Consider the following 14,466-nt stretch of genomic DNA (forward strand, 5'->3'; position numbering starts at 1 on the left):
GGCAGTTTAACCTAATAAGCGACTACTAAAAATAAGTAAAGGATCAAAGAGTAGACTCCATAAAAAATGTGGTGGACCCATTCACTAAGCAGATAAGTCAGCAGAAAACTGAAACGCATCTTGAGAAGATGGGGCTTAGGTTTATGGCTGATTGGCTTTAGTGCAAGTGGAAGATTGTTAGAAGCATGCTCTAGAAGCCAATTTGGCTGATGCATTATTTTATTCTAGGACATAAATTTGTACTTTACCTAATTATAAATTTATTAATTTGGGCATTCTTTTCATTCATGTTCTTATGTGTCCATGAATCGTCCAAGGAATTAATAAGATGATGACGCATATTCTCAAGAGTTGAGAATTTGAGGCATGTGTCATTGGTGATTAATTCCTGAATTGCTCCTGATCGATGGATCATCACGAGGACGATGATTGATCCGCTGAGATTAGTGCACATATTGCTTTCTTTGATGGACAAGTTTTGAGTCACAGTGTAGGAACACTGGAGCAATTGTGTAAGTGCTTGTTAGAGAACAAGGTTACTGAGCGTGACCAAGACAAGAAGTCACTTGGATGTCTATCCACTCGTCAGTGACTTGCTTGCCCCCCGGCCTTTCGTCTAGTTTAATTACCTCCTATTCCCCCCGAGGGGGGCTTCGGGGGGTAACGTTCCATAGCCTAAGGAAGGGGAGGGGGTTCGGGGGAGGGGAAACCATCCCATCCCCTGATATCCCGAAAGTTCCCGAACCTAAGGTTACGAGGTTGGTCCTACGCAGGTACTTTTGAATTCAAAGGCAAAAGAGAAAAAGAGATTTGGGCACGACAGAGCACAATCGGCCCCTCTACGCCACCGGGATTTGTTTTTGAAGGAGGGTTAGCAGAATCCTAATCGATCCTGGGTCGTTGACCTGCGATGCTTCGGCTACTCATAGTGAGATTATTATAGTTTGATTGCACATATACATAGTCTCTAGCCATATGGGTTCATGCAGTGTAGATTGGCTGCAGTAGGTTCACTGTAGGAGTAGGGTATGCACCTATAAGGAATCTATCGACCTTGATAGATAAGGAGAGATCCTATGTGATTTATAAGACTGAGTTCGTAAGACCTCGGCCGGGGCAGATTGTATAGTGGAGAAAAAGTTTTCCACTCTCAAGCTCAAGTCGAATAAATCTTGACATATGACAGGCGATGGGGTTTGACGAGTTATCCATAACCTCCACCCTGTAGGAATCCACGATAGAAGGACTGTATCACACGATAACTGCACCTAGAGGTTCACCATTCTATTCTGCTGGGTAGCCACTACATGCTGCTAGGTGTCACTGGTGGATGGTGGGACTCACAGGGATTATCTCGATGATCGATAAACCCTAATGAGTAGAGTTGGAATCGTTCCGACCTATTGAAAGAAGTTTTCAATGATATTGTGATAGAGATCACAATATATCTCACTACCAGTCAGAATAGAACCTATGGGGTCACACACACTAGAGGCATTGACTGATCCGATGGTTGAATCGTGATTAGGAATCACAAGTAATTAATTCGATTGATAATCAGTTGAAGAAGGAACAATGGAATTAATTAATTGGACTTAAACACAAATCCTACTTCGAGTAGGATTCCTAGAGTCCTAATTGGATTAGGACTGGGAATCCTATTTAGAGTAGGACTGGGATTTCTACTTGGAGTAGGATTTCTACAATCCTAATTAGATTAGGAGTTTTGAATTAAATTTGGATTCCTACTTGGAGTAGGATTTTCAGAGTCCTAATCGGATTAGGACTTCGGATTCAAATTAGAGTCCTAATTGGATTAGGACTAAAATTAAATAAGTCCTAATTCGATTAGAGTTTCTTAAGTTCTAATTAATTATTAATCTAATGAATCAACATGACTCCTAATTGGGTTAGGATTGAAGAGTTCAATTGAGTCATAGTTCATTCAAGTTCTAATTGGATTAGGACTAGTATAGATTGAACCCAATTAATTCATGATTTGGTTAAACCCTAATTGGATTAGGACTAAACCAAATAGGAGCCTCCTAATCCTCCTTAGGAAACACAAGAAGGAAGGGATCACGCCCCTCCTCCTTTTCTTTATTGGTGCGGCAACACAAGAGGGGCCGGCGCCCCTCTTGGTAAAAGATCAAGGGCTCCTAAATTGTAGGAGCCCTAGATATCTATAAAAGGGGACTTGGGCGGCACCTAGGGCATTCATGTGAAGCCCTCCTCCTCTCCAACTCGTGGCCTCCCTTCTCCTCCTCTTGTTTCAGCCGCAAGCAAGGGAAGCAAAAAGGAAGTGTTGGCGGCCCTCTTCTTCCTCCTCCGTTTGGGATCCAACGCAAGGAAAAGCAAAGGCTGCATCTAGCCTTTTGGATCTTCTCCCTTGATCCCTTCTTCTTCTTCCTCCTCCCTCTAGCATTCAAGGGTTGATTGAAAGGGGGGTGATCAGCCATCAAAGTTGTCTCTGCAAGGGAGCTAGCACCCCGGGGAGACAAAAAAAAAAGCTTGGATCGGTTTCTGCTTCATGTGGATACCCGTAGAGGCCGGACACTTGAACGGCTTCAAAGGAACCTTCTTCCAAAACCACGATCATCAGTTTGCGGTGATCATCTACCCGCACAAAGGTGAAGATCTAATCTTCCTAATGTTTTAAAAGTTTTTAATCCTTATCTAACTACGAACGGTTTTTTGAACAATGTTCATGCGATGAACGGTTGATCCTGCGCATGCCTCTTCCGCTGCATCTGAATTTCTGAAAAATTTTCTGCGGCATGGGCGGGTTCTAACAGGACCTCCATCCTGTCGAAATCCACGATAGAGGGACTGTATCATACGCTAACTGCACCTAAAGGTTCATCTATTCCATTCTATTGGGTAGCCACTACATGCTACTAGGTATCACTGATTGATTGTGAGACTCTAAGGCATTTACTTAATGATCAGTGAACCCAATGAGAAGAGTTGGAATTGTTCCAATCCATTGAAAGGAGTTTCAATGATATTGTGATAGGGATCATAATATATCTCACTACCAAACAGAATAGAACCTATGGGATCACACACAATAGAGGATCTGATTGATTTGATGGTTCAATTGTGATTTGAAATCATAATAATTTGTAATTGTCAATTTGATTAATAATTGGTTTAACCTACTAAGATTTAGTGAGTTGAAGAAGAAAGATTTGCAATTGGATTGCAAATTGATTAATTCAATTGGACAAAATCAATTAGGCCTAAACCTTATTAGATAAGGATGTAAAGTCCTAATTGATTAGGACTCCTTATTAGATAAGGATCTTGAATCATAAAGTCAAATTTGGATCCTAATTAGATTAGGATTAATGTGAATCAAATAGGAAGACTAATTGGATCCTAATTAGATTAGGATTCAATAAACCAAGGGCCACCTAAATCCTAATTTGATTAGGACTAGAAGGGAGGGGCAAGAGCCCCTCCTTTCCTTAGATACTCCTGGGATCTGCATCTCGATTGGCTGGGACGCGCGTCCTAGGTGTCCGGGATGCAAGACCCATTTTGGCGTGCGTGAAGGAGGGTTGGGGCGTGGCCTCCTCCTCATATATAGGGTGGGGGTGTGGCTCCTCCTATATATATGAGGAGGAGGACATGCCTAGGGCAAGCATAAGAAAAAAAGAGAAGGGGGCCCGCCCCCCTTGCTTCTTATTTCATGTTGGCGGCCTCCATCCCTCCCCTCTCTTCCTTCTTCCATCCACAAGGGAAAAGAAAGGTGCAGCAAGATTGGAGTCTTCTTCCTCCTCTGCATGGAAGAACATATAGAGAGGAAGGTGTTCCTCTCTTCTCTCCTCCTTCTTCCTTCTTCTTCTATGGCAAAGGAAAGGAAAGAAAGTGTTTCTTCCTTCTCCTTCTTTCTCCTTTTGAGAGCAATCAGGAGTTGTTTACTTAGAGGAGTTCCAACCATCAAAAGGAATCTCTAAAAAAGAGCTAGTACCCCGGTGAGATCTCGACCTTGATCGATCCAGATCTTCGTGTGGATACTCGTAGAGGTCGGACACTAGCGCGGCTTCAAGCGAACCCGACATCCACGATCATCAGATAGCGGTAAAGATCTATCCGCTCAAAGGTAAAGATATGATCTTTACTATTATTTTATTATAGTTCTTAAATTAATCAAGTTTTAATTTTAGTCATTCCCTTTGGATTCATAATTTTTTGAGTTAGAGAACTCAGAATTTCTATTTGAATTCTACCTTTCGTGGGACGTTCATGTGATGAACGACCCCGCACACATATTTTTGCTGCGATCGTCGCAATGCGTGGGGGGTAACCCGCAGTGATATCAGAGCCGCATTTTTGGGATTAAGATTAAAATTAATAGGCTTGATTAATTATCTACCCTTGAGATCTCGGTCCCCTACTCGTTTGGGATTCATAATTTTTTGCGATCTCGGTCGCCTACTCGTTGACCTCGACCCGTCGGGCTCCCATGTCCATGGAAACAAAATTATCTACCCTTGAGATAGCGATGGAAACCAAATATCTTACAAACAGAATCATATTTAAGAACCAAAATAGGGTGGGGCAAGGCAAGCTACCATTGTTGGACAAAGCCAAAGTTCTCTTCAGTGTGGGCTGTGGACAATTAAATGGAGGAGCAGACACAAACCCCGATGATCCCCAGAGTGAAGTTGGGATCCCAGGGATTAGAGGTGCCTCCCCTTCTTCTTTTTATGCCTCTTGATTACATATTATTATTATTATTTTTACTACTACTACTACTACTACTACTACTACTACTACTACTACTACTACTACTACTACTACTACTACTACTACTACTACTACTACGTTTTCTGATTCAGTTTCCTAGGATGCAGCGGTTGTTGTCCTTCCTTTAAAAAAAAAAAAGAAGGAAAAAAACAAGTTTTTTTTTTTCAGTGCTAATACCGTTCTAAATTGTGATGACCTGTGTGCTTGCGTCCAGGTATCCAAGCTGGGATTGGGTTGCATGAGCCTCAGTGGAGGATGCAATTCTCCGCTCAGTGACGAAGATGGGATAGCTGTCATCAAGCATGCCTTCACCAAGGGAATCACCCTTTTCGACACCTCCGATATCTATGGACCCCGTACCAATGAGATCTTGATTGGAAAGGTTCAAACTTACAATCTCTTTTTTCTTTATTGAAGGAATTAGATGTTGTGCACTAGAATTAAACGTGAAAAATAATTAATGCTTGCTTGTAGGCCTTGAAGCAGTTGCCCCGAGAAAAGATTCAATTGGCCACAAAATTTGGCATTGTAGGGGTTGATCAGACTGGTATTATGGTTGTAAATGGTCGGCCAGAATATGTTCGAGCATGCTGCGAGGCAAGCCTCGAGCGTCTTGGTGTGGAATACATTGATCTATACTATCAGCACCGTGTGGATAAGACAGTGCCAATTGAGGATACTGTAAGCACTAACCTTTTAGATTCAAGTTATGGTTTGTCTGAGTTGACTTTTTTTTTTTTTTTGTGTGTGTGTGTTCTTTGTGTCAATGGAACCTGCATTTGTTTTGGTGTTTGATAGATGGGGGAGCTGAAGAAGTTGGTGGAAGAGGGCAAAGTGAAGTACATCGGGCTATCAGAACCCAGCCCCCGACACAATCCGGCGTGCACATGCCGTGCATCCTATTACTGCACTCCAGATGGAGTGGTCTCTCTGGTCTCGTGATATAGAAGGAGAAATAGTTCCACTCTGCAGGTCTGGTTAGAAATTAGATTCCTGTTTAACAAGGTTTAATTGTTTTTTTCTTTTAAGAAAAAAAGTTTGTGTATGAATGACATGTCCATGCCTGTATAGTAGGCAAAAATCCGGTTTAATAAGGTTGATTCATAGAACACCACATTTTTGTTATGAATCGAAGTGCCCACTAACCTTTCCATAGCCACTGAAAAGATGCCCAGAGGCTCAAACTCTAATTGGTATTAAGTGTTATTAAGATAAGAGCAAAGAAGCATCGCATAGACAATTAAACAAAAAAATTTCATAGCCCGACTTGTAATTAGTTTCAGAAAACCTTTAGAACCTGTTGTAAAAGAAAATCATACATAATGCTCTATGATGGAAATCCTTCAGGCATCATTGCTGTGGAGAGAGTAAAGAAAACAAAAGACAAAGGTTGTCTTAAAATGATTCTAGTTTTTGACTAATAACTTATCTTGGTCACTATTGGATCATTGTATTCTTTAACAATTGGGGAGTTTGACTGATGTGATGCACTTAAAGTTCACAAATACATGATGTTTCTTATAAAATGCAGAGAACTTGGCATCGGAATAGTTACATACAGTCCTCTTGGTCGCGGTTTCTTTGGTGGAAAAGGAGTTGGAGAAAGTATTCCTTTAGGCAGTGTATTGGTATGAACTTCAATATAATCACAACCTCTGTATTGAAACTTTTTTCTCTGAAGAATATTTAAAGTTTTTTTATGTTGAGATGCTAACATGTACAATGTTTGAAAAATGGAATATTGTTTTTACTCATTATGCATCCATATGATTGGTTAGGCTTTACATCCAAGGTTTACTGGAGAAAACTTGGAAAAGAACAAGATTCTGTACCTGCGAATAGAAAAATTAGCTGCAAAGTATCAGTGCACCCCTGCTCAGCTAGCTCTTGCTTGGGTTCTTCATCAAGGGGATGATGTGGTTCCTATCCCAGGCAAGTAATTGGATCTGAAGTATGTAGCATGCATTTATGTGAATATTAGTCTATCGTATAAATTTGGCACACATGTTTGAAAGGATGCTTTCTATTTCTATTAGTACTGTTTCTTAATTTTTGGACACAAATATCAACTAGACCAAGACTTTCCCAGGGCTATTACGAAATGATGCTATCTCCCTATAACTTTGTGGCTGGGAGATGGCTTTAAATTTTTACCTGATAGATTCGTTTTTAAAACTTGAAATATTTATTTAAACTTGCATATATTGTTTAGAATAGCAAGACAAATATAACTATATTTACAAAAGGGAGAAATCCTTAAAATCTTTGTTAAAGAAAAATACATAGACTATGCTAACCTGACTGAGGATTGCTAGAGAATAAAAGAATTTCTCATATGCATACATATGAGAACTAAAAAATGGTGGACCAGTGCATGAGGTTCCTACCGCTGTAGGGTTTAGGAAGGATTAGATGTACCCAACATTACCCCATGTACAGGTAGACTATTTCTATGTTTTGTACCTGTGACTCCTAGGTCATATTAGAGCAAAGCTTACTATTGCGTCAAAGCTCATCCTCTGTAATATTTTTTGAGAACTACAATGGTAATATGCCACCGCCAGGATTGAAGTCCAGGACCTCTTCCCAGAGTAGAGGGTGCCAACTGGTGGACCAAGTCTTGTTGCTGAATTACATAGATAGTTTACCCTGTATCTATTGCATGAAATATCTTCTGAAATTTCACTATCTTGGCTTTAAATAGTGGAGGGAAAAGCTATGAGCTAAAATTTATGATATTTACTACAGATTGAGTATAGTTTATCTGTTGGATTTTGTGGAGGAGCTTGTTTCAGCTTAACATGGTCTAAAATTCCAACACTAGCCAATTATGAATCAGGTAGCAATCTCACGGTTGCAGTAACAGCAGGGGAAGGTTTTGCTAGCTTTGTGCTCCCTTTTTACTAATTTGAGTTGCAATTGCTCTCTTTAGTTTTTTGATATTATTATCAGGATTTGTTCAGAGCTATCCAAAATAATTTCATTAAATTAAAGTGTATGATATAGCTTTCAGTTCGACAGCCTATTACTTCGAAAGGAAGTAAGTTGCACTAAGGTTAATGAAAGGAATCTGTTTAGTCCAAAGATATCCCCCAACGGTCCAACATGATCAGAAATATGTTGGTCTAATGTCTAGACTGTTTTTTTCAATAGAACATGTAATGTATGGATTGTTAAATTTTATTTTTTATGAGAAATTGATATTTCTTAAAGGATCAAATCCTTTGTCAAACCCTATAAAAATGTCTATGCAGTTTATTGAATGTACTTGAACAGTTGAAATATCATATGATGATTGTTTCTTCCCCTGCCAAGAATATTAATGATGGAAAATTGAAAAAATAAGTTGGTATGGGAATATACTATATATGGAGCAATCTGGTAGGTGTTTGGATGTATTTAATCTTGTTATATTTTCAGACCCTGCTACGCGCATTTACCTTTCTGGCAAGTTATTGATTATATTCAAGTAGGCGCTTGGATTATTTTTGTGAACTCAATAATACACACAAACCTATAAAATGTCAAGGTGGACATTCATACTCTAGATATCAAAGTTTTTGGTGTTCTTCATCCTTTTTCGACAACTCCCAATACCTATAATGTCAATATCCTCATTGTGCAGCCTTAATAAGCCTACCAATATCATTGATGCTCAAACAAATAAAACACTCTTGTATCCAACCTAAGCAAAATATGAAGCACTAAGGACATAAATTGGGTACCGTATTGCATGTCTGTGTATGACAACTTTTTATCATGTAACTTCAATATTTTCAGGAACGAGCAAGATCAAAAACCTGGATGCTAATATAGGTTCTTTGAAGCTGAAGCTCACAAAAGAGGACTTGAAGGAAATATCCAATGCAGTGAATGAAGAAGAGGTGGCGGGTTCTAATGCCTTTGTTTTTTCAGAACCTTACCAGTGGCAGTATGCAAATACACCTGCTAAAAATTGCGATGCCACATCTTAAGTTTTTCTGTTAATGTATGGTTTGCTATTATAATATTGTAAATGTTGAATGAGGACAGCAGTAAGATCCTTTTGCAGTCGACCTTAATTTGGAAGCTTGTTGCTGTATTTGTAGATAAATTATGAATTAAGAGTGCTGGATGATCTGTGATATTAGGGTGCTTGGTCATCTCTTAGATATTATAAGGTCTCTCTCTCTCTCTCTCTCCTCTCTCTCTCTCTCTGTGTGTGCATTTCTCTGAAAGAAGATATGATGTGTTTAATATGATTAATGTTTAATTGCATTGTCAAAAATGTAGAAGATAAGATTTGGATAAGAAGTTGGTATCTATGTACATAGGATATTAGGATCCCAACTCCGAAGAATATTAATTCTAATTATCTTGAAGTTTTATATAAAGACCTAGCTCAATTTTCATCAAGTGGTTGTCTAGTGTTGAATGTTGATCTTGTATGATTCTTGTAGCTTTGGATTTTTAAATGATTTCATTCTATCTTCTCAAACACAAATAATTTCATTTTAAAGCAGGGAATGATTGTTAATCTTGCATGCATAGCTTGCACGAGTTGAATAGGTAGTCTGCAGATTTTACACAAAGCTGGTATCTTGAAACTAAGTAATTAATGCCTCAAACAGGAGTTCTGGTTAATTTTGGTCAAATATAAGCCCCCTAACCTGAAGTTAGCTGCCATCATGACTTCACAGGAAGCTTGTAACTTAGAGACTGTTCAGTAATCATTTCATATCTACATGCATATACTTCTAAGTAATCATTTCTCAAATATTTATAAAGTTAAGATAGAAAATTTTGTTGAATTCATACCATTCCAGGAACATGGAAATTTCATATTAAACCATTTTACTTTTCTTCTTGTTCTCCCGAACTAAACTTTACACAAGGCATACATATATATCCTTATAAAACACTTATTTGCATACCCTCTAAAATATACCAAATTGTATAAATATCTTTGTAAAATTGCTATTTACATATATATCCTTATAAAATACTTATTTTTCTTGGCAGATTCTTTTTATTTTTTTATATATGTATCCATACTATCTAATGCTGGTTAAAAATAAACAATTTAAAATTAAAATACTGAAATATTCTTACAAGTAGATGCCAAAAAAAAACTTTATAAGGATACATATGCAAGTAACAACTTTGCAAGATATTCATACAATCACGCATATTTTGGAGGGTATATACTTAAAAAATTTCAATAAAAAATGATCAAAATTTAGTAAAAGATAATTTAATTATTTTTCCTAAAAAAGATCGCAAACAAAGATTAATATTATCATGTCACTTGATCTCATATTAATATCAACTCCTTATATAATGAATCATGCTGCTTTTACGAAGTTCTCGCCTCAAAAACAAACAACAACTCAACATTTATAGATCACTAAAAAATATTTACTAATCTAAGCATCTATAATTAATTTAAATTTGATATGCTTGTAGTCTTTTAATATAATGAAAAAATATATGATGCCATAAATTTCAGTAATGATAATTATATCAAATTAAATAAAAATAGAATTAGCAAAATGATTTACCTAATATTTCAACTTGACCGAGTCATAATTTTAAAAAAGAAAATTGACAATATAGATCTATTTTTTTTGACTTGTTGATCCAACAGAATAATAAAAGACTCAGCAAGTTTCAACCAAGTTTTGATCTTTCTTTAATATTTTTTTTGAATGTATACTCTTCTAAATATGTTAAATTGTATGAATATCCTCGTAAAGTTGTTATTTGTGTGTATACCCTTATAACTTTTTTTTGCATATCTACTCACAAAGGTATTTCAGTCATTTAGTTTTAAGCCATTTATCTTGTAATAACATTATATGGTACATGTACATATGCAAAAAAAAAGAAAAAGAAAGAAAGATATACATGCAAATAGTAATTTTACGAGGGTATTCAAGCAATTCATATATTTAGAGGGTATACATGCAAAAAATTCTTTAAGTTTTAATCCAAAGCTAAAACTATTTTTTAATATCCATTATATATAATGAAAATCTCTTGAGGTGTTTTTTTTTGGTACAACAGCTGCTCACCCTACTCTAGTATAGGAGCAGCTAGTAGAATCAAGGGCTAAAACCTGGCTCATGTGCGAGGAAAGGCCCCTGGTGTGGCCAAAGTATCTCTCCGGAGTGCTGCGTAACGTAGAAAGCAACCAAGTCTGCTGCCCTATTCGCCTCTTGGTACATATGCACTGTTTGGAAGATACTACAGACTCTCAGCATCAGCCATATGTCGCAAAATAGGGGGCTCCTATCCCCCCTCCATCCCTCCTCTTGTACCCAGTTGATTGCTGTGGCCGAATCTCCTACTAGGATGATGCGCTCAACTCCCAGCCCCATCTCGTGAAGGAGATATCCTCCTATACTGCTCTAAGCTCCATCTCTATAGTTGAAAGCCCATCGATTCGCCTTCTACCCGCAACAATCAGCTGTGAGTCGTGACCTCTGATCACAAAGCCCACACTACTACTTGCCTCAGCTTCTGTATACTTTAGATAGCTGGGGGGTGGAAGCTGCCAAGAAAATAAGGAAAAAACCTAGGCGTTAGAGCTGCCGCCGAAGCTGCCGACTTTTGTAAAAGTGGTAGAGCAAGCAAGACGCCGACTTTTGTATATAGCTAAATAACTTGGAGACATTCACGTAACTTTTCTTGATATACCCATAAGCATAGTCTGCAACCTGACTAAGTTTTGTTCCGGGATCGAGAATAATTTTCTCCAAGCAAGCACATTTGAAATTTAAGTCGGCAACCTTTGCCAGCTTTAGGGAAGCCAAGACATGGCTAAAGTGTTCCCACTCGCCCACCGTCTTCTTCCTTCGCCTCTCCACCGTCTTCTCCTTCTTTCATCCCAATGGCGAGCAACGGCGTTCCCGGGAGATTCCAATCCTCTGGGCCTCTCGTTAGATGTGCCCTAGGGTTTCAGTTTTCCCGAGGATGTCATGACTGGAGGCTTTGGTATTTCGAATTTAGATCCGTCTCCATGGCTTTAGTTCCTATTTAATGCGATATTATTGTTTCTTTGAGCTTTTCCTTCTATTATCCGTTGAGTTCGCCTTGTCGGTTAATAAAAATTGAATATTTCTTAATTTCTTCGGGAATATGACATTCTTATGCAAATGCTTTAATTTTCTTGTTGATGTTTGGTGTTTATAAATCATTTCGCCAAAGAAATTAATTGCGAGGATGATAAGTTTTCTATTTCATCTTTTTCCTATGATATTTGTGCCGCATGTAACACTCTCAAATGATAGCAAAAACAAGGAAGCATTTGCTGACGGTCCACCTGCTCATTCAGGCTGTGAAAGGGGGTTTCTTTTTAAATTTTGAAAAGCTGGATGAAATCTCCAGCTCCATATACTCTTGTTGTTAATGAAAAGGATTGTTTTGAGAGAGCACTGAGCTCATTTGGCAAAGTAGCAATTTCTATTCCATATACGTTATCCAGTTAATTTATTTAGGTTCTTGCCTCATAATAGATGTGTGTTAAGGCGACTTCTATGTCTGAATGGTAGAAGGGTATACCCATGTCATTAATATATAAACAAAGAAGCTGAAAGGATAAGGCAATGCTTTCCCCCCTCTGTCTTGGTAGTGTGCAAGACTGTTTTGTTTAAAAATTGCCTTCTTGATCTTGCAAAAGCAATGTGCTCATGGGATTATTTTAATTTAAGTTGATTAAAGTTTAATGATGGATGCATAGTCTTGTGTCCATAACAGCATCGGCCACACATCCTGCACCAAAACTACTGGTTCCATCATATCTGGGATCAGGTGTTTTCTGGTTTTAGAAATGTTTTCACCTAACACCATATGCACACATTTCCACTTCTTTCAGCAAGAGAAGTACAGCTTGCAATACTGTGTGTGTGGAAACTTTGCTGCAAGAACAGTTAAACCTAATGAACTATCCTGATCATAACTGATAAATGACCACCATCTGATGTTCTATCCACTGGTGATTAGTCAAAGAGAACTGCTAGCATAACTCAGAAAATCACGCTTTTCATTCAATGGATGTAGTTGTACATTTTAGCTCCTTTATTAAATTGGTTCATTGATCATAATTGAACGCTAGTGTGGTTTTCGCTCTTTTTTATTTACGTGATTCTATTTAATCATATGTGAGGCTTGTATCTTTTCTTTTTTATTTCAGTAGTTCTATTTAATCGTATCCATGGCTGGTACTATCTACTATAATAATGCTGGTTTCTTGCATTAACTTGGACTGCTTCATGTATTTGACTCTCCTAAAAATCAAATTTACAGAGCTGCTGGTATGCAATTTCTTTTAGACAACAAGCCAGGTGTTTAGTCCAGCTTATAAGCGTTTTTATGGTTTGATGTTGAAGTGAAAGTAAAACAGACTATGTTGCATTGAATAGTACAAAAAAGAAAAGAGGAATAACTCAATCACTCTCTGACCCGGGCCGAGCTTTGCATGTCAGCATACCAGAATAAAGTGATAAAAGGTAAGGCTAACATCCAGTTTTTACATTCTTACCCTTTAATTTGAACCCAGACACTTATTTTTGGTTTGAGCTTCTATTGTTAAAAGCCAGTCTCTTTCAGTGTGAGCTTGTGGATGATAATGGAGAAGCAGCTCCAAACCCAGATGATCCCCATAGTGAAGTTGGGATCCTAGGGATTAGAGGCCACCCCTCTTCCTATTATTCCATGCCCTCTATCCGATCATATGTGATACAGCTGTCCTCATTTATGGATGCTACATGCTAATATGAAGATATCCTCCCTCCCCCCCCTTCTCTTTGATGATGCAGTCATAATGAATATCCTGATGGAGAAAAAAAAAGGGAAAAAGATGCCTTTAACAAGGGACTCACTTTCTTTGACACTGTCGATGCCTATGGACCCATAACGGACAAGATCCTGATCAGGAGGTCTATCCACCCCCAACACCCCCCCTCCTCAAGTCAAGGAATTAGTTTTTTGTCTATTAGAAATCAGAAGTAAAATGGGCTTTGATTCTTGTAGGCCTTGAGGAGCTACCCCGAGAAAAGATTCAATTGTCCACAAAATTGGGGATCATAACGTGTGATCAAAGTGATTTCTTGATAAATGGTAGGTCAGACTATTGTATGGGCATGCTGTGAAGCATGCCTCTAGCGCCTAGGCTTGGAACACATTGATCTATTTTATAACATTGTGTTGATAAGACCATGCAATAGAGGAACTGTAAATAAAGATTGCTTTAATGGTAGATTTCTTAGTTGAAACTCATCCATGAGGGGAAAGAAGAAGGAAAAAGGAAAGAAAGAGAGGAAGGAAAGATGGTGAAAAGAAAAAAGAAGAAAAGGAGAAAAGAAGGAAGGAAGAAGAAAAAGAATAAAGGAAGGAAAGAAGGAAGAAAGGAAAGAGAAAGATGAAGGAAAAGGAAACAAAGTAAGGGATAAGTAAAAGAAGAGAAGAAAAAGGAAAGAAGGAAGGTAAGGAAAAAGGAGGGAAAGAAGGAAGAAGGGAAAGAAAGAAAGTGGATAACTTTTTTTTTTTTTGGCAAATCATGCTCTTTCTTCATCGATTTGCTAAATATTAGCTCCTAAGATATTTTGCGAATATGCTGCATGGTTCCTGGTTTGAGAAAATGGACACAATTACTTTTGTTTGATCCCATAACCTTAATCTTCTTGGCTTATGCTTCATGCTTGACATGTGTCAGATAACTTGCTATATTTG

At 38.0% G+C, this 14,466-nt stretch overlaps 1 pseudogene; it reads left to right on the forward strand.

The window, feature by feature from the left end:
- Positions 1-4,561: 4,561 nt before the first annotated feature.
- LOC113461889 lies at positions 4,562-8,884 on the forward strand (annotated as a pseudogene).
- Positions 8,885-14,466: the final 5,582 nt, after the last annotated feature.

This window comes from Phoenix dactylifera, chromosome 16 (assembly GCF_009389715.1).
Source record: "Phoenix dactylifera cultivar Barhee BC4 chromosome 16, palm_55x_up_171113_PBpolish2nd_filt_p, whole genome shotgun sequence".
In the NCBI taxonomy this organism is placed as follows: domain Eukaryota; kingdom Viridiplantae; phylum Streptophyta; class Magnoliopsida; order Arecales; family Arecaceae; genus Phoenix; species Phoenix dactylifera.